At 45.5% G+C, this 25,849-nt stretch overlaps 1 long non-coding RNA gene across 1 annotated transcript in view; it reads right to left on the bottom strand.

The window, feature by feature from the left end:
* The window catches only part of LOC136747248 (uncharacterized), a 27,753-nt gene extending 2,274 nt beyond the window's left edge, over window positions 1-25,479 (bottom strand). The window contains exon 1 of the long non-coding RNA XR_010816451.1: window positions 25,370-25,479. This is a non-coding gene — a long non-coding RNA (uncharacterized LOC136747248). The remainder of the gene's footprint in view (window positions 1-25,369) is intronic.
* Between the last annotated feature and the right edge of the window lie 370 nt (window positions 25,480-25,849).

Here is a 25,849-nt window from a genome sequence, read left to right as displayed (position 1 = left end):
CGCCATGAGGGGAGGCAATATAGGAGGCGAGCTGAGGTAGAAGCTGGAGATTTCTCTTTCTTTTTCTCTTGTCAAAGATAATTCACATGGCTGCGTTTCTCTGGCAGCAGCCCGGAGGCCTCTCATCGCCAGCTTCAAACACTCGCTCATAAAGGACTGCGGAGAGCGAATGAAAGGAGCCCGCCACCGAGGGGGGCCGACCATTTCCACAGCCATCTTCTTCAAGAGGACAGCAGACGAAACAAGTCTTAACCACCGGACTAGAGACCCCCCGCTGGACCATGATTGCAGGCCAATAAAGGGATAGGAGGGAAAAGAAAAAGAAAAGTTGCAGCACTGTGGTCCCAGTCCGTTGTGATTTATAGTAATTTCTGTCAAGATAAAGCACTTCTGTTCTTCAATAGAAATTAAAATTAAGCAGCCTACTTGAACATGTCCCATGAACTCAATGAACGTTAACAGCTCTTTGGTGGGATAAGTTGGTTTTTCCTCTGTGCTTTTTAAATCATGCATTTTCCCATTCGAAACCCTTCCAGAAAGTATCAGTTTATAGCAGCTTGTAATTGCCTTCAAAATTGAATATCTGATGTAATCTTTAAAATTCAGAAATGGGCTACAAAGGTGAAATTGACTAATATTTTGTCTCGTACAAAGAAAGACAAAGAACAGGGAGCCTGGGTGGAGAGCTGGTGAACAATCCCCTCGTAACAGAGGCTAATTATGAGATATCTCACCACCGCGGTTTCAAGTGCTCAGTCTGATGAGAAAAACAGGTCCAGTTAAAGTTTTAATGGAGTTGCGTGTGTGGATGGCAGGAGTAAAGACAGACCTGTGATACTGCAGCACATTCAAACAGCTCTTTACACATCTGCCACAAAACAGCCTTTTCATGCATGTTGTCAGGTTTATTGTACCCAGAGTTTGTTTATTACAAACTACAATTAACATATGAAAATCAACCAAGCACTTCACAGTCCTGCTCTTTGATGTTGTTGTTTTTATGTTTATTGATGTTGTTTTTTTGAGTGAATAACAGTCAGCCTCAGTAAAGCCTTGAGCATTTTAATGTAACCTCTAGCTACGGCCCAATCTGAGGTGTTATAGTTCATTTCATCCGTTTGCTGACCTCTGAATACCATCTAGGACCTGGAAGAGAGGCCCTCAGCCTCAAAGTCCATCTGTATCATTTCTTCACCACAGCTCAAATGCGTGTTTGTTTCTTTTTCAGTGGGGGTGTTCGGAAGGGTCTCAGCTTCCTATCCTTCGAGCTCGAGCCCCTCCTGTACCTCCTTAATCAGTGACACTGCAGTGCCATCGCATCACAGTAATAATGTAGCAAGCCCACACGCAGCAGTGGAGGATGAAGAGCCAGGTGGCTTTGTCTGAGACACTGCGGTGCTGAACGGTGTTGTTTTGGAGGCTCTGAAAGCAAAAGATCAGCTGGGTGCCGTGAGCACCGTCTGAGCCGGGCCGCCCCCCTCGGGCTCAGCTTGGCTGATTGGAGATTGGATTGGAAATGATTGGAGATCGTTTCCTTGCAGCCGCGGAGCTTTCTCTGACCCCCAGTCCCCCCTCGCCTGGGGAGGAAGATGGGAGACCGGGGTCTTCGCCAGACAGACATCCCCTCTCTCCAGGGCATCAGGCTGATGCCAGGGGACACGGGCAAAGAGGAACAAACAGCTTTTCAGTCACCCAGCTTCCATCGCTGCTCTCCAGCTGCAGTGCAGGAGCCCCACTCATCGCCGGCGCTGACAGCTCCGCTCACAGACACCGTGACCACAAGGTGCTGTGCCCCCCCTCCCTCCTGCTGCGCTGGTGGGTCGCTCCATCTCACAGAGAGGACTGCGCCCCCCACGGTCCCCCCACGGCCTCCATCGGCCAGAGCCACAGCCACGGGCTTGAGAAAACTGCTGGTTAGACTCAATGTAAATCTTACAGCTGCACCTCGCTGGTCTATTCCACACCACATCACAGAGCAGGAAGCAGATGTGTGCTTTTATAAGCTTGTTTTAATGTCATTAGTTTCCCAGTAAAGCCACTGGATGCATCACTTCTTAAACCCCCTTTAATAGATTCTTGAAATGGACTGTATTTGTTATAAATTCAATATTGTTTTTTAAAAAGCATTTTGAATGATCAGTGCCTGCCGATCGCCCAGCTAAGATTTCCTCCATTAACCACACGTTTCATGAAAGTACAATAACTTCAATTTCTGCATCACAATGGCTTTGAAACACAGCATCAGTTAAGCTGTTCCCAATTCTACATAAGTGCCATCTATTCAAAGGCAAAGATTCACAGAACTGAAGGAAATTATATAGCATGGCAGGAAACTGCCTCCACAGCCCCCCAAATTAAACCAAACCCCAAAAAGCTCAATTAAAATGAGGTTAAATAAGTAAATGGATGATCTACAACTTTACACAACATCATAAAAAAAGAGCCTCAATTCCATGTCATTTGTCCTATTACACAATAATGCTGTTTGTCCCAGGACTAGAGTGACTAGAGTCATGTCTCAGTAACGCTGTGAGGCAGTAAAAACAAGCGAGGGACGCTGTGAGCTTCCCTAAGTCTCAGATCCTCTGATCCACGCTCAGTGCCTTTAATGGTGCCTCCCATGTCACAGATTATGTCCTTGTCATTTTATCTCCCCATGCAGCACCGTGTCTCTGCGGTAAACAGATGTTTCAAAAGCCCAAGAACGTACGCCGCAGACCCTTCTCCCTACACATCTGGAATCAAATGACAGCAGGTTCGTGTCCATTTACTTTTGGATAGGCAGTGTCTGTATATAGGAAAGCCCCACAACATGCCAGGAATACAGTTACTTAAACCGCAGTCAAACATTGAAGTCTCCTCAGTGCTAGCACTCAACAAGAGTATTTACACATTTACAGATTCGCTTCACATTTATTCATTTCTTTATTTAAAAGAAAACAGGCTGGTGATTGAAGCTAATGAGCACTTGGTTTTCATGAAATTAAAGATTCCGACGGCACTGAGAATACGGGAGAATTTGATTGCTGTTTTCTTAATTAACTAACATAACAAGTTCATTCAATAGTGCTAAGGATTACAATTAAGAACACAAGAAGACGGAGCCAGAGCTGTGATTTGGCAGTTTGTTTGTTTTTAAATCAAGAGGGACATTAATTATTATCTGCTATACGAGCTTCAGATGTACAGTTGTAGCTGCGCGGTGCAGAGATAGAGACTTCAGGGCTCTGACAACAGGGAGCTGCCATCGCTGTGTTTGTGCTTCCCTGGAGGTCACAGGATCGTGAGAGAAGATGTCTCAAACAAACAGACAATTCAATCCATGACAACAATGTGTTAAACGGGATACTGTGATATTATTGAACATGTGTGCGCTGTCTGCATGGGTAACATGTTAAGGCGAGGGCTCGGACACGCACTGATGTGATGACTGGGCAGGAAAAGAGGTGACATACTATGGCCTGCTTAGAGTCCTAGGATCCACTCCACAGAGCACCTGTGCGATGAGCTGGACAGCACCTTCTCTCGCTGCAATAGAACAGTATATCTCCGGCCATCTATCAGAAGTGTGGCAGCAGTCTGTAATGACAAGGGGGCGGATGTCTGTACCCCATTAAAGGCACTGTTAATTGTTGTCGTTGTGGTCTGTTGCCCTAATGCCCTACACAATATAGCGCACACAGGTAAAAACATTGGCAGATATTTTAGTCCAATAAGGTGCAAGTGTTTCCATCCCTACATGCCGCTGTTTCCAAGTATAATGTTTGGTTTCCCAGCTGTATTTAATGAAATTTAGGAAGCACTCCTTAGTAATCTAACGGCGAATGAAATTGATCCGCGCTCTGTAATGGCCTTTCTTAATTCACAGTCGACATTTTGAAGCTGTACTCATCGTGACTGAAAGGCAGTGCGGTTTCCAGGCAGACACAATGGGGCGTTCGGTATCCAGTCGAGGCACTGTGCTGCGCAGATCAATTCCCTCTCAGTCTTGTGTTTCCGTGCTGCTCCATTGTGTGGAAAGGCTTTACCTTTAGTGTTTTTCTCAGTTGAGATTCCACAGAGCAAAGTTTCATCATCCACCTGCACACTGACCCGCACTGCGACGCGATGGTCAGCTATCACTGACACTGCCATGTGTTTAAGATGCGTAGAGAGAAAAAACTAAAAACAGCACTTTGATCAGGATGATATTATTACCAAAATGGCCGCCACCATTTTTTTAGGACAGGCATCTGAGGCTTGTGCAGACCCACGACTGAGGTTTGTCATTTCTAGCAGTTAATGGTGATTGTGTGTGTGTGTGTGTGTGTGTGTGTGTGTGTGTGTGCGTGCGTGTGTGTGATCGTGTGTGTGTGTGTGCATGTGCGTGAGCATAAGCGCGAGCGCGTGTGTGTGTGTGTGCATGCATGCGTGTGAGTGTGAGCATGAATGTGCATGCGTGTGAGTGTGAGCGTGAATGTGCATGCGTGTGAGTGTGAGCGTGTGTGTATGTGTGTGTGTGAGCGTGCGTGTGAGTGTGAGCATGTGTGTGTGTGTGTGTGTGTGTGTGCGTGCGTGTGAGTGTGAATGTGTGTGTTTGAGTGTGAGTGTGAGTGCAAGTGCATGTGTGTGAGTGTGATCGTGTGTGTGTGTGTGCATGTGCGTGAGCATAAGCATGAGCGTGTGTGTGTGTGTGTGTGTGTGCATGCATGCGTGTGAGTGTGAGCGTGAATGTGTGTGTGTGTGTGTGCGTGCGTGTGAGTGCAAGTGCGTGTGTGTGAGTGTGAGTCTGTGTGTGTGTGCGTGTGCGTGTGCATGAGCGTGAGTGTGAGTGTGAGTGTGAGCGTGAATGTGTGTATGTGTGTGCGTGTGTGTGTGTGTGCACGTGCATGTGCGAGTGTGTGTGTGTGTGTGTGTGCGAGTGTGTGTGCATGTGCGTGAGCGTGCATGTGCGTGTGCATGCCTCTGTGTGTGCGCAATGTTCAGCAGTTGTTGGCTGTGTGTTTGTGTTCTGCCAGGGTCCTGCCAGGGCATGTTTAAAGCCCATTCATCCGGAGGACGCTGTGCTTCTGTTCAGGGCAATTTGCGTGTTTCCAAGGCTACGCTATGATACCAGGCAGGCTGCTTTTCGTTGGGTCTCCATTGGTTCTGCCTGAAATTGCTCAGAGCCATTAAATAAATCGGCCAATTAAATCAGACGGCGCTCTCCGGTAGCAGGTAGGCAGTTGATGTTGAAAAACAGCAATTCAAATTATTATAAAAACAGTAAAATAAATACATGAATGATACAAAGGCACTTCTAGACCAAGGCACTGGGGACTACAACTTGTGTGCACAATCTTCGTTGTTAAAAAACAACAAAAAACTCTTCACCATTTACTGATGTCCTACCACTTACTACAGCAAATGAATAGCTCACTAAATATCAATTAATCAATTAGGATGCATTTCTAAAGGAAACCTCCCGGAATCTGGTTAAAGCAGCAGACATTTTCAAAGAGAGAGAGATTTGCTCTGTCATTTAATTCATTCACTTTCATGTATAAATATGTTTATTTTACATCACTTCTCTCATTTTTGTTGAATCTTGAAGTTGCATGCTTTTGAAAAGTCTACCTGGTCTTGGTCTTAGACAATAGTTCAAATGATAAATTAACGAAATAAGCAGTTAGCTCACAATTTGTCAGTGGAGCAAAATCAAAAACAGCCCGCTACTTTCCTGACACAAGTCAGAAAGTTCCCTTCAGCATCTGCAAACAAACACAAGATGCATCCTATTGAGAGCGATCGCAACATCACCAGGCAAACAGAGCTGTATTTTTACCTTCATATCATTATCTGTAGAGAAGCATGCTGTGGAGCGCCAGACACGGTCACTGCACTGCAGCACGAAACAGTTAAATTCATCTGGAAAATTACACATGCGTATCCAGTTCATTATTCAGGCCAAACTGGATATTCTGATTTATAATTAAGTAATTATACTACAAATGATATGTAAACTTTACAGTAATAACCAATCCAGCCAGAAACAAATAGAAAAAGCTTCCCAATGTAATTTCTGCATCACTACAGTTAATGCCATGTGTGATATGAGACAATGTGCTCGACTCCTTCAGCGTTTCCACCAGGCGTTGATGTCTCCACTCTGGTTCCTCTCCCAGTCTCCCAGTAATCCACAGTGTCACAGTTCCCCGCTTCCCCACCCAGCACCGGCCCTGCGAGGATCACCCCCAGCGCAAATCAAGAGATGCCCCACAGGATTTCTCTTCAGTGTTAAAAAATAAAGTACAAACACGTTAATAAATGTAACGGTTTCAGATTCAGGAGCCAGAAGACAGCTGTCTCTCTTGACAGAACTGTTCGCTCTTCTTGAATCGTGAGATGACAAACTCTCTAAATCATTCCAGTGTACAATAACTAAAACACACTTTGTGACTTCTGAAAGAAAACAAGAAAAGAATTTCAATTTCATTCGAGCTTATATCTATGTGACTATATCTGAGCATCATTACATTTCTTTTTTAATTAGTCCAAACCTTAGACCTAAAATAAACCAAAAATTAACATTTACCATAGCGGCGGGGTTCAGACTCATGTCAGCGGTTAATGTCCTCTGCAGGTCATACAAACAGTCTGAACAGGGCAGCCGCCTCTCCTCGACAGCACGGAGTCTGACTGGACCGAGATCTTCACTAAAGTCACGTCTCCACTCGGTGTCACCCGAGCACCTGACACCGGCTCCCCTCCTGTTCCCCAAACCCCAAACACCCCCCACCCCCTTCCCAAAACATATCCACACGGAGCGGGACCCCGGGATCAGGCTGTGTGAGGATCGCTGCTAAAGAGCTGCTGTAATGGACGAGGCTATATGGACGAGGCTATATGGACATGCTAATGGACTGTGAAGTTGCAGCTCCACGCTCCCTGTCCCTCCACAGTAATAAACCATGTGATGGCTGCACCCCCAACTCATCAGCCGCCTCTCCCAGGCAGCTGCACCCCCCCCACATATGGCACTGTTATAGGAGCCACACTTGGGTGGCAGAGGTGCCATCAGTGTGGGACTAGGGGATGCCAAGTGGGCTGGCATGTGCTGTATCACAACGTGTTTGTGTGTCTGTGTGTTTATGGGTCTGTGCCTGGAGGCTTCCTGCAGTAGAGAGTCTGGGATAGGCCTGAGTGAAACAGCCGACATGTGAAGATACCACCAGAGAACAGCACAGTTGCAGGGAGTTACAGTCCATGTTCAGTTCGCTCAAACAGCCAAGTCAAGATGTTCTCAGTTCCTGGGGTGTTTGTTCACACATTCTCTGTGAAGAGGTAGATTCAAATTTGCACTTGAAAAAAGCTGATAAAACAAACGCACCAACTCACAACTGTGACATTAGAGAGCCAGAGCACCCACAATGACAGAGTTCCTCGGCCATTTACTGATGGCATGATGAGTAGTATTTTAAGCAACCTCTGTATACACATGGAGATGGAGTCTGCCCGTGTTGGTCTGCCGTTCCTGTTTGAAGGCAACATTCAAGGGCTGTGCTGGCAGTGAGCAGGCTTTCTTCAAAAGCAGACCATGTGGCCCCGCTGGGCTTGGAAAGGTGAATGGTTTATCCAGGGCACCCCCTGCCATAGACCTGATGAGGACGTTCCTCCATTAAAGTCTAATTCTGGTTCATTGTTCTCGTTAATTGAGTGAAGCAAGTCCCCGTTTGGGAAGCAGTCTGAAGGGACAAGGAATGCGTCTGGGCCATCGGTGAGAAGAATCCAGGACTGGTATGGTTTGTTTAATGCATATTGACAGTTTTAATTATGTTTCCTTTACTGCTCATTGACTTTTGAATGCTTGGGGGAATACCGCGGCTCGTGTTTTACTCCAGTCAAGACTGAGGCTCTTTCTGCAGCAGCATAGCGGTGTTTCTGGGAAGTGATGTCACCTGCATTAGTGTGCGATGCGACACATGCCTGGCCGCACACGTCAGCTTCACCCTGACCCCCAACTCATCACTACACAGAAGGTCTCATTTCATACAGCGGAGTCATGAGCGCGTGTGTTCACAACACAGGCATGAGTGTGTGGGAGAGTGTGTGTGTGTTTGTGCACTGAAGTGTTACCAAGCTAATGCAGAAGTACGGGCAGAAATAAAATAAAAATAGGGTGCTTTAGGGGAGGCAATTTGTAAGTCAATATTCTAATAGCAATCATGTGGTGTTAAATACACATTCCAGTATTGTTCCCTCGGTGCTCATAATCACTAGTCCTGCTCCAGTGCGAGGGGTCTTTGTATTCGTATCACCTGTGTGAAGTGCTGTTTCGACAGAAGGATTCAAATGGAAATTGCCCAAGGACTGCACTGGAATAGAAATGTTGTCAATGAGGAGTAGATGTTCCTAACGAGACGGGTACCGGACGGCACAGCAGATCTGAAGATGTGGCTTCCCTGCTGCCCCACACAATAATTAGAGCCCCTTTCATGTTTATAATTGCCCCCATGGGGCTGCACTCCAGGTCAGACCAGTTAAGTACCCTGCACTCATACTTCATTCCGGGATCTCAAGCATCTTCCCTCCTCTTGATACAGGTCTTCTGTGGTGTGCCAAGGTAAACAAGCCCAGTACGGCACAGTAAAGCACGGCAGAACCATGGCACAGCATGGAGGGGGGGTCCCCGTCTGATTCAGCCTATAGCCCGGCCTCTGGACCTTCTCCCTCTCCTCTCCAGTTTGATGACCTAAATTAGCAGCGCGTGAATGTGTAATAAGGTGCCTATTGTCCATTAATTAAAGATCTCTCAGCTGTTATTAGGCACGGTTTTTGATATCACACTCAGATGAGAGGGAAAGAGTCCTCCACTCCCAGTGTAAAAAGGGCCCCCGAGTCAGTTACGTAACCAATTAAGCTGTAATTGCATTCTCTTAAGCCCTGCTGATAAAGATTTCATTGCTCTATTATAAAATTGTAATTGGTGTATAATGAACTGGGGGGGTACCAGCCAAGAAGCTGTGGAGAAGAAGTGGAGATGAGCTTCTGGAATCATGGTGCCAGGAGCCAGGAGAGACCGTGCCCTCTTCTCTTACCCTCACAGGGGGCTTCTCTGCATCTCTGCTGTTGTTGCCATTCATTTGTTATTTTCTTATGATGACGAATACAAACCACACAAGGATTGTGAGTGCAGCAGGATCACGAAGTTAATGCAAACGCCCTGTAGGCGGCCATTTGCGCAGAAATGAGTCCGTCTCTGCTGACTGCAGAGTTTCGAGATTGGGGGGGTCTCTGCTTTCTATACTGGTGTTCGTCCATCCTGCAGGTACAGTATTATCAGTTTCATTCTCATAGCTAAGTCGACTTAGTCTACAAACATTCAGTCTTGAGAGAGAAGCTTCTCTGTTTCCACAGCAGAGAAGAGTCGGCAGGGAACACTAAACTCAACAGCATGGAGCATGATCTGAGCTTGGCTGGAAATAGCTGATAATTTACTGCATTAATCTCCTGCATCATGCAGCCCCAAGCGACTTTGTTGACCAGTGGCCACAATGAAGTGCTCAGCGCAGAACAGCTCACTGTGCCGAGGTAAGAAAGAGAAGAGAGAGAAAGAGAGAGAGAGAGAGAAATCAAGCTTGTGAATACTTCTGCAGTAGAACCCATTTGGAATCTGGTCTTACAGAATTAAAGGGACGTGTGATTTAATAATGCAAAAAAAATCTAAATGAAAAAGAAAATGTCTGCAGACTGGTGGGCAGATGGGCTGAGAACGTATGTGCAGGTTTGGTATTAATGGCTGTTCATCTTATCGGAGAGAGACACAGGGAGCTGACGAGTCGTTGAGAGTAATGAGACGGGAGAGGCAATCCCCACTGCATTCAAATGAGCATCGCTGGGTTTATCAGAACTGGAGGGGACCTGCGGTCGCGGGATCCAGCGAGACCCGCTGTTCAGTTCATGTTAACAGGTTTTTTCCTTCTTTATCTTATCAGTGAAAGCTGACAATGAGTTTCCAGTGTAATTGAATAAAGGCGAGCTTCTCCATTTCCTATACCTCTGTAAATTGAATTGAATGGGGTCATTTTAGTCCAAGAGCCCAGCTGCCAGCGGAGACATTACAGGGGCCCAAAAAATAGAATCAGGGAAGAAGAAGAAGAAAAGGAGGAGACAATAGAAACTTTGTTAGGAGGAACTTCAGTTTCAGAGGCTGATGATGTGCGGTGTTGGCAGAACAAAGTGCAAACGAGAGGGTTTCCTGTTCTGCGTCTTGGAAACCATATGGACTCAAGAACAGCAAGCGATTCTGCTCGTTTCCAGGCGATGTGACGTGAGGCTGACCCTGGGCTGAAGCCTCTCTTCACATCCACATCTTCCACATCTGCTGGCTCAGGTCACCGACTACAGAAAGGTCCACTGTGTTTTGGTCCGTTTACGCTGCAGCATCCGGGGACAGGGTTATTGGACCCAAACAGTCATCTATCAAGAAACCCAAAACAGCCCTGACAGTGGCACTAGCCTCCAGGCCACTACTGCTCTCCTTGTCCTGCGATGGGACAATGAATATTCAATCTCGGTACCCTAGAGCTCGAGACTGGTGCTCAATCCTGCCCCTCCCCACACACCCCCTCCATCACAGAACCCCCCCCTCGTGACCAGCAGAGTCGCAGACACTGGCCGGTGCTGGTGCCGGGAGCTGGGCTGTGCGCAGGACCCCGTTTGATATGGGCTGTGCATACGTGGGCCCCGCAGAGAGCGTTTCACTCTGAAATCAAGCCGGCTTTGTGTAAATGAGTTGTGTCAGCACGTCGGGAGCAGATCATGATGCTGTTTAGTTTAGATATTGACCCCATTGTGAGAGGAAAGCAAATGCCTCTGTGCCCGACCCTTGCTGCCTCCTTAAAGGCACAGCCCTCTATTACCGCCACCATCGCCCCGGCCTCACCGCCTCTCTTCGCACCAAGGCCTGTTGGCACAGAACCAGTCCTTTAGGAACATGTTCAGGACAGGGATGGGAAATGCAGGGCGTTTTCATCGCATTTTGCAGTTGTGCAGGCAATTTGAAAAAACATGTTATTCTTGATATAAAAGATTGATGTGAAGCCAGGGTAGTTAGTCCCGCACAATCAAGCGGGGGTATCATGAAATTTCTCTCCTTAAAAATCACACAAACTCAGAAATGTGAGGCAATTTCCAACAGTAAATGATAGTCTTGTTTTTCATTCAGCAGAAACAGGTAATCTTAAAATCCTCACGGGCGAGATTGGGCTAGATACTCTGTGAATGTATTCCATTACAGAATAGAAAATATTCAGTGGAAATTGGATCAAAATAGCAAATATAAATGTATGATAAAGTGTCAGCCAGAAACAGGTATTTACTAATGAAATTAATTTAAACAATGAGCAGTGCATTAATTTAAACTTTCTCTTAAAATTTACACAGGCTTCAATTTACACTCAATGACACGAACACGAGCAGAATAAACGTCAACAGCAGCAAAATCACTCTGAGCACCAGGCGTCTCCGCACGGGAGAGAACAGCGCTCCCTCTGTCACTGCCGAGGGGTCCGAGAGAGCGCTTACTAACCCGCACCGATCTGCCACCAACACACGTTTCAGGTCATACACTGTTCTCAGGACACAAAGAAACATATATTTAAATAAATGGGACTATGATTTCAGTTGCTGGTTCTAAACTATAGAATTTGTTTTAAACCAAGTGTACTTTTAGTTAAAAACATCCAGTGAAGACCCAGAGCAGCGCAGAATCTGTCCTGTGATGTGAACTCACGCCTTATGGACATCTAGGAATGCTCTGCCTTTCATCTTTCTGAGACGAGGTCGGGGAAAGAAGAGTAATAATAATAATAATAATAATAAAGCCCCCGGTTCAGGGAAGCCTAATAATAATGACACATCAATGTCCGCCCCCACGGAACAGACAGTGTCACGATCCCGTGTTTCCTGCAGCTGGCATGTGTTCTATATTTATATTAGGTCAAAAACATAACAATTACAGATACAATAGCAACTACAAATATCCATAATAATCATAAAAATCATTATCATAGACTTAATACAACTGCTACAAACATTTCTTACCTGCTGTGCTGAAATGTTAACTTCTTGTGTTGTTCTTGTTGTCAATGAAATACTATGACGTTTGTATTTTCAATACAAAAGATAAATGCTTAAGAAATAGGCTTCAAAATAATAACAAAATACAAAATGTGTTGAAGTATTTCGATCTGCCCATCCCTGCTCAGAGGTAAGTATGCATTAAATGGTTATTATTATTTTAATAATACAAAGCCTGGTGTTCAGGAGCCTTCAGAACCAGATTCGCGGCCCAGCACCGGGCACTGTGGGGCTCAGCGGGGTCAGGGGAGCAGAGTGGGGACAGAGTCACGCACACGCAGTCCTGCTCCTCGAGGCTCCACGGCATCGAGCCCTTAATAACTCAGGACAATTGAATTAGTGCCATCAGCCTCATCTCCAGCACAGCTTTCCAGGTGATGTAAACTGCTCAGCAACAGCCTAAAAAAAACTGCTGGACACACGATTAAAAAATAAAATGGAATATTAAAGAAAAAATATGGTTATATGCAAATAAAATTTTAAAAAATCGTAGAAGCATGGTTGGGAACTATTTCAAGACAGAAAAAAAAAAAGAAATCAAGTAAAACGGGCCGCGGCAGAAACACCTCTGAAAGCGCGGCAGCTCTTTCACAAGCTTTTATATTATAATTAAATAACAGATGAGACTGAAGCAAAGTAGAGGAAGGTTAATTGGGGACATTTTTAACAATCTCTGCCGAAATATGATTATGACAATTTCCAGCAGACAAGGGAGATTAAATCTCCTTCTTAATTCCTCTACGGAGACAAACTGGAGACCAGAGACTGTGGATAAACCCGGTGTGAGGGCCCAGAGATGGCGCACGGGGCCAGCGCTGGGGGCCTCTAAGCTTCAGCCTTTAACATTTACACATAGGGTTTTATTTTGCTCTTATCAAGCGCTACATCCACACCTCCAATTATCAGCACATGTGGTCTGGAATTCTTCCACAGAGAGAAGACAGCTTGGATGTGTTTGACCATTGCCCAGCACTTTGGCATTTACTGCCACCTAGTTGTACAGCTGGGAACTGCCTGCTGCTTTTACTAGAAACTAATCACCTTTGGGTGCATGTTTTCAGTAAAACAGAGCGTGAGCGAGAGATAGGGGGAGAGAGAGAGAGAGAGAGAGAGATCATTATGTGGCAGAATTTATTTTTTACATTTACTTCATTTTGTGCAAAGGGGAGACATTTCATTGCAGTGGGTAAATAATTGGCTTTGTCTCTGGTCGACTGGTTAACAGAGTACAGCGCTGGGATATTTATAGATTGATTTATCTGGCTGAATGGCTGTTTTTTTTGTTATTTTCTAATTAAACAAGCAGGTGCTTTCTCCCCCCTCCACTGCAGCCGATCAAAGCCGCTGAACGCTCTGCTGCTGAATGGCACCGTCGGCCCGCTGCTCTGCTCTCTATCGGTACAGCAGCATTAGCACAGTCTAACAAGCCACACTTTCAAGACTAGAAGCGCCCACTTCCACTGGCCTGGTGTCTCACACAGGATCCCACGACAGGTACAAAGGTCAAATCAAGCTACTGGAGGACTACAGATCCGAGACCCACAGGTGCGTCCCTCTTCCTCTCGTGTGCATCCGAATTAAGTTCCACAGAGCCGCCACACCGAGTCAATTAGTCAGTTAGCCAAAACCCACTCGCTTCCGAGGCAGAGGTCAGAGGTCGTGTGGGTGACCGTGAAATTCAGCACTGAACAGGCAGTGGAGACTGGCGAGGGACGTTCTTCTCCTCATCGTCATTTATTTGTCTGACTCCTGTATGAAAAGTTACAACTCATAGGACACATAATGCAAACGCTACAATGAAGCAAAATCAAAAACCGTACACAATACAATGCAGCGACAGAGATGCACAAAGCTCTGCACAGCCAGCGCTGCTTATATATACCGATACTTTAATTACAATGTGCGTCATGTCTTGCCCTCCCAGCCTGTGAAGTCGAACAGAGAATCCCTTTCACATTGACAGCGTCCACATAAAAGTGCAGATATAAAAGTTGAAGCCATTAAACCCTGACGCCTGCCTTCATGTCCTGTTCCCATAAATCTCCCTCTTTTGTAGATGGGCTCCTTCTCTTGTTCCGTGTAATTCTCTCCTCAAGGCCCATCAATCTGTTTGTGAAAGTGCTGACAGCAGGAGCTCATTTGCCTAATAGGACGTCTACCTATAAGACAAGAGCAGGCCAGGAGTGATGTAGTCCGAGCAGGAGCTGTAAATCCAGCCGCAGATCTGCGCAAATGAGACGCACCGTACGACTGATCCTCTCCATAAAAGAATACAGCCGGGTGCATAAAGGACCTTCATAAATAGGATTGAGTTTAGTCATTCGGCAGTGACTTATTATTATAAAAATGACTCCATTGACATTCTGGACTACTGTAAAAAAATAAAGAATAAAACCGAGAGCAGGTTTGGATGCTGGCGTGTGTGCCGTGAACAAGGGGAAGCTATAGGAAGGTTTGTGTCAGGCTTTCCCCAGAACCCACACAAAGATCATAGATATCAGCACTTTGTACAGCACGACGATCCCCTGAAAAAGTCAAAAAGGGATCCTGATGGACAACACAGCCTCTGTCTTGTCTGGACTAAAAGATGCTCCCGCCATCGGCACAGCGATATCATGATAAGGCATAAAACCAAACTATTCCCTTAGGGCTGCATCTAACATCGTTACGGTCTCTTTGTGCGGTCCTTTTCCCTGCCATCTTCACAGAGTTGTGCCATAATGGCAGATAATTCAAAGGAGTAAAAGGAAAGAGAGCGTAGTTACAGTCTGGCGACAGCGGAGAGAAGCAATCCCAGCTGTAACAGAGCAGGAAGTGGATTTACTTTACATTTATACAGCTATTAAAGTGCATTTGTGTCCAAACCTACTTGCTTCTGTTTTTCATGTTGCATCTAGAAAGAAAGAAGGAATAAGCATTCTCTGATGAAGTAATGAAAACAGTATGTTAGTTCCCATGTACAACCATTTACAGTACACTGAACATAATAGCCCCTATTTGTCAATGCTCCCAAGCAATTTGCACAATTTCCCAGGAAGGGAAAGACCACATTATGTAGTAAGAAGCCAGTCTGGAGAGCTGGAGGGTTGAGCTGTTTTATCATCTGATTTTATTTATTTTTTCTCATTAATTCTCCTACCATTTCATTATCCTTTCTTAAAATAAAAAATGGCCTTATAATTTTTATGAAAATATAAATAATTCAAAATTACTTTATTTGGCATTGATGTTAAACCATTTCCCTTCACGGAATCAATACGTATTATTTTGTATATGCTCTATAAATCAAAGATAAGATAATCGGTTTTAAATTGATATAGAATTGGATCTCAGGCTGCGTCACATTCCAGATAGGATTCACACACTGCGAGACCCCCGTACACGCGCACCACTACAGATTCACACACAGCGAGACCCCAGTACACGCGCACCGATTCAGATCCACACATTGCGAGACCCCCGTACATGCGCACTGATTCAGATTCACACACTGCGAGACCCCCGTACACGCACCCCGATTCAGATTCACACACTGCGAGACCCCCGTACACGCGCACCACTACAGATTCACACACAGCGAGACCCCCGTACATGCGCACTGATTCAGATTCACACACTGCGAGACCCCCGTACACGCACCCCGATTCAGATTCACACACTGCGAGACCCCCGTACACGCGCACCGATTCAGATTCACACACTGTGAGACCCCCGTACATGCGCACTGATTCAGATTCACACACTGCGAGACCCCCGTACACGCACCCCGATTCAGATTCACACACTGCGAGACCCCCGTACACGCGCACCGATTCAGATTCACACACTGTGAGACCCCCGTACACATGCACCAATTCAAAAATAAATCGGAGGGATGATTCTAATGAATGACAGATTATGTGTGAATTTCCAGAGAATCTGCAAACGCTGGGAAAATCGATATCATCCCATTGCAGCTCCCAGGCCTGGAGATCACGAGTTCACACCCCCCACGAGCTGCTTTTCCTGATGAAAATTGAACAACTGAGCAGATGAACACAAATGTAAACCTCTGTGAAAGTTTTGCCACAGATCTGAGGCCTGTTGTTAACTGTTCAAAGTGGAGATCCACCAAACCAGGAACCGCTTGTGACCGACTCTTCTCCCCTCAAGCTGCTGTGGGGAGCGGAGTTGCAAGCTGGTCAGAACAGCAATGGGCTTCGGGCACAGACCAGGAGGGAAATAATCGCCAAATTCCGCAGTTTAATTAAAGGAATGGGAAAAGTCCATCCAGAGTCCCGCACCCCCACATCCCCTACCCCCACGAGGTACGCCAGGCCGCAGTGTAACAGGAGAGCCGGGCCGAGAGAAGGCCATGTTTTTTCTCATGGCAGAAGGGAAGGTTTGGCGAAGGTTAGGCACCAGCACCAGGTCTTCCCACGGTGGCTGACCAGTGAACACGATCTTCAGTTTTTCAGAACATCAGGGATCCTGATCTGGAGAGATCTGTTCGCTGTGTTCATCAGTTCAGCGGCTGAGGCATCAGACACTGCGGAGCTGTGGACGGTCGCGGTGGTGGGAAATATACAATAAAAAACTGTAAGAGATCATCGCACACTCCTGCGATCAGCCGGTCAACAGGAAGATTGAGATGGACAGACGCCCGTCCTGCTCACGACTCACTGAACACAGACCGAGATCCAGAGACAGGACTGTGCGAAGACAGGGTCTTTGGAGAGGAGAAAGCATCTGTTCTCCCCATATATCACTTGCCTTACACATGAAATCCCAAATGGGTGGAGGAACAGAAATCTTCCCAATTCCAAAGCATAGTTCAAAAGGTTTCTCTCTCTCTCTCTCTGACTGAAACAGCATTAACTCTCTGATCCTCACAGGTGCAGCAGAAAATTCCTACATTAGCCTGAAGACTTTAAAGCCATTTTTTATGGTGGGGGTGGTGGATTTTGTCCTAAATTAGAGCCTAAAGGGAATTTATTCTTCTCCTTTCCTCTGACTGGAAGAATCATTTAGAAAAGTAAAGAAGGAAAACACAAGAGTTCAGAGTTCTCCTCGGCAGCAGTGGATCTGCCCAGGTGACACGCTGCATGTTGTTCTCAGATTAAAGTCATTACACACGAGCAGCTCATCTGACGGCACAGACAGCCGAGACCCAGACGGACGTGTCAGACAGGAACACGCTTACACAGCGGCACGCGTGTGCACAGTGTAGGAATCACACACAGACATGGCCGTACCTGCAGGAAATTTGCAGTAAATATTATACAGCCTTTTTCCAAAGGCAGTGAAGCGCTACGGCGGTTTGCAAGTGAAAGGTATCGCCGCGGCTCAGATGGGCCGTTCATGGCCTCTTGAGTTTCTGAACGATCCAATTCGGCACGATTTTTTATTTATTTTGTGAGTCACTCATCATCTCCCTGAGGAAGCACTCAGACCTGGGCCTCGTCCTTTGTCTTCATTTGTCACTGGCTCTTGAAAGGCAAATGAAAAGAGGTCAGCTTGCTGGTGACACACACACACACACACACAAGCACAGAAAGAGAGAGAGGAACAGACAGCTACCCCTGTAACAGATCAGGAGGCAAGTCCTGCTGCACGTACGACTCCTTATCTGTCGCGGAGCACGCAGGCATGGAGCAGCCGAGACGACCTGCTGAGAGCTGCTGCACGCCGGTCAGGAGGGGTTTCGGCCTGTAATTGTGCAGAACACATTCCTTCTCCATCTCTGACAGAGAGCGCTGCTCATCGCAGACGGCAAGTGAAGTTTACAGGTTTTTATAGAATCAGAGTCGAGCGCAGTGACATGGACACTACAGCACAGACAGGCTCGTTAGTTTCTTTGATTATTTCTAAAGATAAAGACAGAGACAGAAACTAAGCGGAAAACTCAGAATGGCGAAGGACAGCCTTGGACGAGCAAGAGCATCGGAGATCCAGCGCACGAATCTCTGGCTCTAACACATCCTCCAGCCCGAGTGTCAGGATGCAGCGCTCATCTTCAGAGCGTGTTTGTCATATTGGTGCCATGTTTCTAAACTAGGAAGAGGCCGCGAGTCAGAACATTTACAGTTAACCGTAGAAACAGGCAATTAAATGGAGCTGCTGTCAAATCTCGGTGTACACACAGATCTGATCATGTGAAATAAAACAGTCCGCAGCCAGAGCCCTGCTTCACAAATTACATAACCCTGTGGAAGCATCACTCGGAGATCCTGCAGCAAAATCATAACGCACTTGAAGACAACTACTCAGAACTATTTTAGCTCTGTCTTCATTTAAATAAGAAATACAGCCATCCCCCTGTAATGGAGATAGCTGTGCATTTATAATTGCACTGAGCAACAGCAAACACCTTGGATTAAATAATTACTATCATAAAAAAGTGTAATTCATCATTTGGCAGAGCCTTGCAGGGATTGCGACGCCGCTGCCAGTACGGCGCTTGTTTTGTTGGTCAGAGCTGATATATGTAACCTCTTTCAGTCTGCCAGGCACACATGCGGCTCTCAGTGCTGCATTTGTGTAATGATGAATGATGATGCGCTCCCAAGCAGTGCGTGTGCTTTTTGACTGTGGTCAAGTGTGCAGTGTAGTTTATTTACATCAATAACAGGAAGAGTCATATCCTTTTTTCTGATAATGATGGCTAAATGATTTTCCACAGCATTCATGAGAAACCACTCCCTCAATAAGCAGTTATTTGCAGTTTTTCATATTCATCCTAAAAGGGCCACTATAGAGACTCCTTATAATGTTATGTTAAGCTCAACACGAGCAGTGTATAAAATACTACATTTACTCAACTTTAAGCAACATGATTGCATTATTCAACCCAACCCAGCTCCAAAAACACAATCAAATCCCAGATTGTTTTCAGCAATACAGAAAGGTAATTTTACATTTCAAGATGTGTTACTTTTCGTGCACTCTGCTGTTTTACACAAACTTGACAGTGCTTGGACTCACAACAAGATTTGCGCGGCTCTCCAGTGTTACGAACACCTCCTGCCACACTCCACATCCTTCAACACTTCACGGAAATGAAAGTGTTCGTGAACGTCAGCGTCAGGTTCAGCTGAGGATCTCGTGGAGAACGTTTGTTCCCAGATCTTCTCTGTGAGAAGCAGTGGTGATTCATCTGGCATGCCTGTTGTCAGAGCCACTTTCCTCCTGAGAGAGAACGAGCTTCTCATTAGTGGGATGAGCTGCAAAGTAACAGGGGCCTCTTGTTTGCACCTCAAGGGCAGAGTCTCAGAGAGGGCAGAGACCAGAGCACCCAATGCAGCCCTCGCCCCGTCCTGCCCCTCGTGTGCCACAAAACGCAGCAGCCTGAGGCGCTTCCTCACAACCGCTCTGCCCTGGCGTGGCTATTTGTAGACAGCAGCCCCGTTCCCAGCTGCACAAGCATCGTCTCCCTCCCGTCAGAGAAGCTCACACGCTGCCTTCTGACCAGTGAGGGAACAGAAACACAGGGTTACTCCCACATCGCCTCTCACTCTGTAGGCCACAGTCGGGTGCCACAAATCACACGTGTCAAAGAACGGCCCTCACCAGAAAGGGGCTTCCGGTTGTCTGATCAGCCAGAGGGAATGTAAATGTTCCCCTATGTTCTGTGACGCCCCAAAGAAAAAGAAAAAAGAAAAATCCATGACCCTGCAACCTGCTGAAGTCTTGACCACAGACGAAGAACAAGGCCACAGAAGAGTTGCATTTGGAGAATAGAAGTGGCATCTTAATCTCTCAGTTTTTGAGCGGGCAAACTGAATAGGCAGCTGGTGAAAGGGTGCCAACCAGATTCACCAAGCCAGAGGCCCCGGGATGAAGGTGAGGCTCTGTCCCACTCTCAATGGCATGACCTGCAGCTGCCATTATGGCTCAAGGTGGCTTTTCACTGCAACTCTGAAAGGGCTGCCGATTCATCTCATTTCACTCAGACATCGCTAATCAGGACTCCAGTGAATTCATTCTCTGCCCAGATCTCCTTCCCTCGCAGGTCGGAACAGAGTCTCTCTTGTTTTTGTCCTTTTTCCATTCTGGAAACTAGTGGTTTTACTAAACCAGTATAGCTACACAACACCACAGCACAGGTGCACAATCTGGGACCTTTAGTTAATGAAGAAGCAGGTGTGTATTGTTTCACACTCCAGGAAAAGAGAGAGACACTCCAGACTCCAGACTCCTGGACTTTCAGGACAAATGTGTTTATATACTTTATTTTTTTCAGGTTAATAAATGAGCTGTTCTTTGAACCGGAACCCTTGTGCTGTGTATGGAAATTACATGAAATTGTTTAGAAGAAACATAGGACAGTGTCCAATCTAGAGGAGCCCATTCGACCAACATTCTCATTTCGTATCCATTAATAATTAATAAGTGATCCAAGGATCCTATCCAGTCTGTTTTTGCATGTTCCCAAATTGTCTCTTCAGCCACATCGCTGGGGAGTTTGTTCAGATTGTGACGCCTCTCTGTGTGAAGAAGTGTCTCCTGTTTTCTGTCTTGAATGCCTTGAAGCCCAATTTCCATTTGTGTCCCCAGGTGCGTGTGTCCCTGCTGATCTGGAAAAGCTCCTCTGGTTTGATGTGGTCGATGGCTTTCCTGATTTTGAAGACTTGGATCAAGTCCCCACGTAGTCTCCTCTGTTCCAGGGTGAAAAGGTTCAGTTCCTCAGTCTCTCAGTAGGACATTCCCTTCAGACCTGGAATAAGTCTGGTTGCTCTCTATAGAAGAACTTTGCTACTGTAAGGTAAATGTATTGCTTTCATACAAATGTCAATAATAGGACGGGTAAAGTTTGGGTTTTCCAGAACGGGTCCAGAATGGTGGTACTGTTCAAAGTTCGGTGTCTGACGTCATGGTAGTTGCTAGATCAGTGCCACAGTCACTGTGAGGGGGGTGGGGAGAGCTCGTGGTTCCTGTGTGTGAGAAGATCCCCCCATGACTTGCTTCTTGTTAGGTGTGGAAATTAATTGGATCAAGTCCCCGTGTAGTCTCCTCTGTTCCAGAGTGAAAAGGTTCAGTTCCTCAGTCTCTCAGTAGGACATTCCCTTCAGACCTGGAATAAGTCTGGTTGCTCTCCTCTGAACTGCCTCTAGAGCAGCGATATCTTTCTTGAAGTGTGGAGCCCAGAACTGTACACAGTATCCAGATGAGCTCTAACTAGTGCATTGTACAGTCTGAACATTACTGCCCTTGTTTTAATTACATGGTTAAGTTTTAATGAGGAACCGACACAAGAAAGGTCCTACATTCATGCCAGGCTGCGTACATTTCAAAATGTACCAAAACGAAACGCCATCATCATGATCCCGATAAAGAGTGCAAAACGTGCAAAGCCAGAGATAATCCTGTGATCTCCTCTCTACCTTCCAGCCTCCTCTGTTCATTGTGCCACCCCCACCAGTCTGAATGAGCCAGGTCCTATAATACGGAGGTCTGCTCCAGTTCTGACAGAATGCACAACCACTTACAAAATAATAAGCATCACTTCCACTACCTGTATAAATTGCACAACCTGCTGGCTAATTTTAAACAGCTGTCTGCAGAGTCACAGGAAGAGGGAATGAGAGAACGCAGGACACCTTGATGTTTTGAAGCCTGTGAAATGAAAATTAATATTTTATAAGTGCCCCTGTATACAGACACTCATTAAAGCCCGCTCCGTCCTCTACACACACACCTTGTTATTGCTGGCAAGCCCATAAATTATGCATGCAATACTTTTCTGCCATTAAACAGTTTTAAATGCCAGATGATTTTTTTACATCACCACTGAAAGGGCAGCTAATTAATATAACCCAGAACCATGTAGCAAATCACAGAAGTTCTCTGCTAATGTAAATAGGTTTGTCAGGGAGTTTTTTCTTCTTTTTTTTTTCTTCCTCCTGCTGAAATTCCCAGACCATAACTCAGCAGCGGAGAGCAGAGCCGCTCCAGTATTTCTGAACCAGATGAATGACCCGGAATACCACTCAGATAAACATTAAAAACATCAAAGGTCTCATACATGATTGCACAAACAAAGCTCTTCAGGACTGCGATCAGACTGAGAGTGGCTTAATTATCTGGAGATGGAAAACATTGGAAATCAATTATACTTCCAGTTAACCACCCCCCCTTCCTATAACCACTGTACCCTTATTATCAGGTTTATTTTTTACAACTGGGAAAGTAAAAGCTGGTAGGAAGGTCCCTTGGGTTATCGCACCTTCCTATTGGCTCAGTGATCACACTCTCCTGCTGGCTAATTTAACTCTCCTGTAACATAGCACTTATACAACGTTTTGTCATACTCTTGCCTTTGCATTAATAGCACTTGTAGTGTTTATTTTGATTTCCCCTACGCTCCCTCTCCCTTAGCTCTTAACTTTGACCTAACATCATGTCTGCACTCATCAGCTTTTACAATCTAGGATGTAAGACTTATATATTGTTTACTGTATATCTTGCATACACTTGTGTAAATTGTGAATTTGTAAAATATGTTATGCCTTGAACTGCACTGTATTATTGCACTTTTGTATTGCACTTGTGTTTTGTAAGTTGCCCTGGACAAGGGCGTCTGCTAATAAATAAATAAATAAATAAAAATAATAATAATAATATTGGCTCAGTGATCTCACCTTCCTATTGGTTTAGTGATCGCACTTTCCTATTGGCTTAGTGATCACATCTCTATTGGTTCAGTGATTGCACCTTCCTATTAGCTCAGTGATCGCACATCCCTATTGGTCCAGGGATCTCACACCCCTGATCGTCACTTCAGAAACCCCCAGGTAGAGATCAGCAAAGCTTATTGTACTGCCTATGGTCCCCAAAGAAGCCCCAGGAGTGGCCTGCCTCCATATCATCTGAACACTATGCGTTTCCAACATGTTTATTATTTTGTATGTTACTTTTAATGGTATCAAATTTCATCACATGACCAGAGCATTGCCAGCAAGTTCTCTCACGAGTTGGTTTTGAAGTCTCCGTGAATATAAGTAAGAGGATTGATTTTCAGGGGTCCAACAGTGAAGGGGAAGGGGGGGCACAATATACACTCACCTAAAGGATTATTAGGAACACCTGTTCAATTTCTCATTGATGCAATTATCTAACCAACCAATCACATGGCAGTTGCTTCAATGCATTTAGGGGTGTGGTCCTGGTCAAGACAATCTCCTGAACTCCAAACTGAATGTCTGAATGGGAAAGAAAGGTGATTTAAGCAATTTTGAGCGTGGCATGGTTGTTGGTGCCAGACGGTCTGGTCTGAGTATTTCACAATCTGCTCAGTTACTGGGATTTTCACGCACAACCATTTCTAGGGTTTACAAAGAATGGTGTGAAAAGGGAAAAACATCCAGTATGCGGCAGTCCTGTGGGCGAAAATGCCTTGTTGATGCTAGAGGTCAGAGGAGAATGGGCCAACTGATTCAAGCTGATAGAAGAGCAACTTTGACTGAAATAACCACTCGTTACAACCGAGGTATACAGCAAAGCATTTGTGAAGCCACAACACGTACAACCTTGAGGCGGATGGGCTACAACAGCAGAAGACCCCACCGGGTACCACTCATCTCCACTACAAATAGGAAAAAGAGGCTACAATTTGCACAAGCTCACCAAAATTGGACAGTTGAAGACTGGAAAAATGTTGCCTGGTCTGATGAGTCTCGATTTCTGTTGAGACATTCAGATGGTAGAGTCAGAATTTGGCGTAAACAGAATGAGAACATGGATCCATCATGCCTTGTTACCACTGTGCAGGCTGGTGGTGGTGATGTAATGGTGTGGGGGATGTTTTCTTGGCACACTTTAGGCCCCTTAGTGCCAATTGGGCACCGTTTAAATGCCACGGCCTACCTGAGCATTGTTTCTGACCATGTCCATCCCTTTATGACCACCATTTACCCATCCTCTGATGGCTACTTCCAGCAGGATAATGCACCATGTCACAAAGGTCGAATCATTTCAAATTGGTTTCTTGAACATGACAATGAGTTCACTGTACTAAACTGGCCCCCACAGTCACCAGATCTCAACCCAATAGAGCATCTTTGGGATGTGGTGGAACGGGAGCTTCGTGCCCTGGATGTGCATCCCACAAATCTCCATCAACTGCAAGATGCTATCCTCTCAATATGGGCCAACATTTCTAAAGAATGCTTTCAGCACCTTGTTGAATCAATGCCACGTAGAATTAAGGCAGTTCTGAAGGCGAAAGGGGGTCAAACACAGTATTAGTATGGTGTTCCTAATAATCCTTTAGGTGAGTGTATGTCTACAACAAAATCATACTACCATACTGAGGCAGTTTCCCAAGAGGTCTACTATAAACCGAAAATTAGATCTTTACCGCGGCTGGAGGTGTCCTGGAGCCAGGCAGGGATCCTGGGAGCTCAAATGTATGTGCGTATGTGTGTGTGAACTATTTGTGCTCCTTCTGTACTACGTGTCAGAGCGGGCGAGAGAGGAATAGTGTGTGAGAAACAACGTAGAGTGCATATAATTCGTTCAGCAACGATCTGGTGCTCTTAGGCAATCCTACAGCCTGGCTTCCCGGTCAGGCTAATTCAGCGCCACAGTGGCTGAACAAAATCCATACTTATTGTAGAGATACTGAGTAACTTTTTCCACAAAACAAAAACACAGGCTCACCAGAACAGCAGTCTCTGTTAATCCATGTTTAGGAGCTTTCACATGGAATCGCAGGCGATTTGTTCATATCATTGACTCCAGCTGACAGAACAGATGTTTGCATTTCTTAACATTAAATGGTCATTTAACACAAAGTTGTTTTTTAAGTTACAAACCTGTAAATGTCCTGCGATTTTTTTTTCCAGATAATTACAAATACTTAGTTGCCGGAAGACATACATAGCACACATTGATCATTTGTTTTGGCTGTTGTCATCCGGATGGTCACAAGGCCTTGGCTTATCGACAGCCAGCAGTTAAATACATTACTGTGGAAGCGGAGTCTCTCTGCTAAATGGACATGACTCAGTAATCACATGACAAATCACAAAAAGAAAAGTCACAAAGAAAATCAATTCTTAATGTCTTACCATTATTATAAAACATATTTTAATTAATATATCCTATCACGTTAATTTCCGCAGCCTCTTTCTCAAACATAAGTGATGACATACTGCTCAGCTGTTGTAGTCTGTGGAAATCTGAGATCATATTGACAGACTTGTTCATTCTCCCATTACTTATTACTGGGCCAGCAGGCAACAGTGCATCGAATGAACAAAGGCTCAAGTATCCAGCCACAGAGTCTCACCTGGGTTGTGTGGATTTCACTGCAGCTCCGAACCCACCGATAATACGTCCTCTGATTCCTGCAGAGCTTCTCTGGTGAGGAAAGCATGGTGAGCTAATCCTGATTGGCAGCACCTGTGTGAGGCAGCACTAGACGATTAACAGCTAAAGAGCTAATGGGCAACAGAGTCTCGTTATCCATGACATCATGTTCAATAATTAACACTGATAAAACATCTGTATCTTTACCAAAAATGTGTATTCAGTGTATAATCATGTGACACTCATTTCAGCACCATTCAAATTCTTCACTCAAGGATAGCCTTCAGATTTGGGCTATGGTAACACTTTACTAAATTGCCTAATTGAACTTTCCCAGGGTCCAATTGTTTAATTAAAGAGGTGCCAAAAGCCAAGGCCCTGTGACAGAATGGATTGGTACAATTGCCAAACCCTTCATCCTGTTCTGAAAGGGTTTAAGTGAATTACAGCAGACCCCCTC

Source organism: Amia ocellicauda, chromosome 3 (assembly GCF_036373705.1).
Source record: "Amia ocellicauda isolate fAmiCal2 chromosome 3, fAmiCal2.hap1, whole genome shotgun sequence".
In the NCBI taxonomy this organism is placed as follows: domain Eukaryota; kingdom Metazoa; phylum Chordata; class Actinopteri; order Amiiformes; family Amiidae; genus Amia; species Amia ocellicauda.
This window is presented reverse-complemented; position numbering and strand designations above follow the sequence as displayed.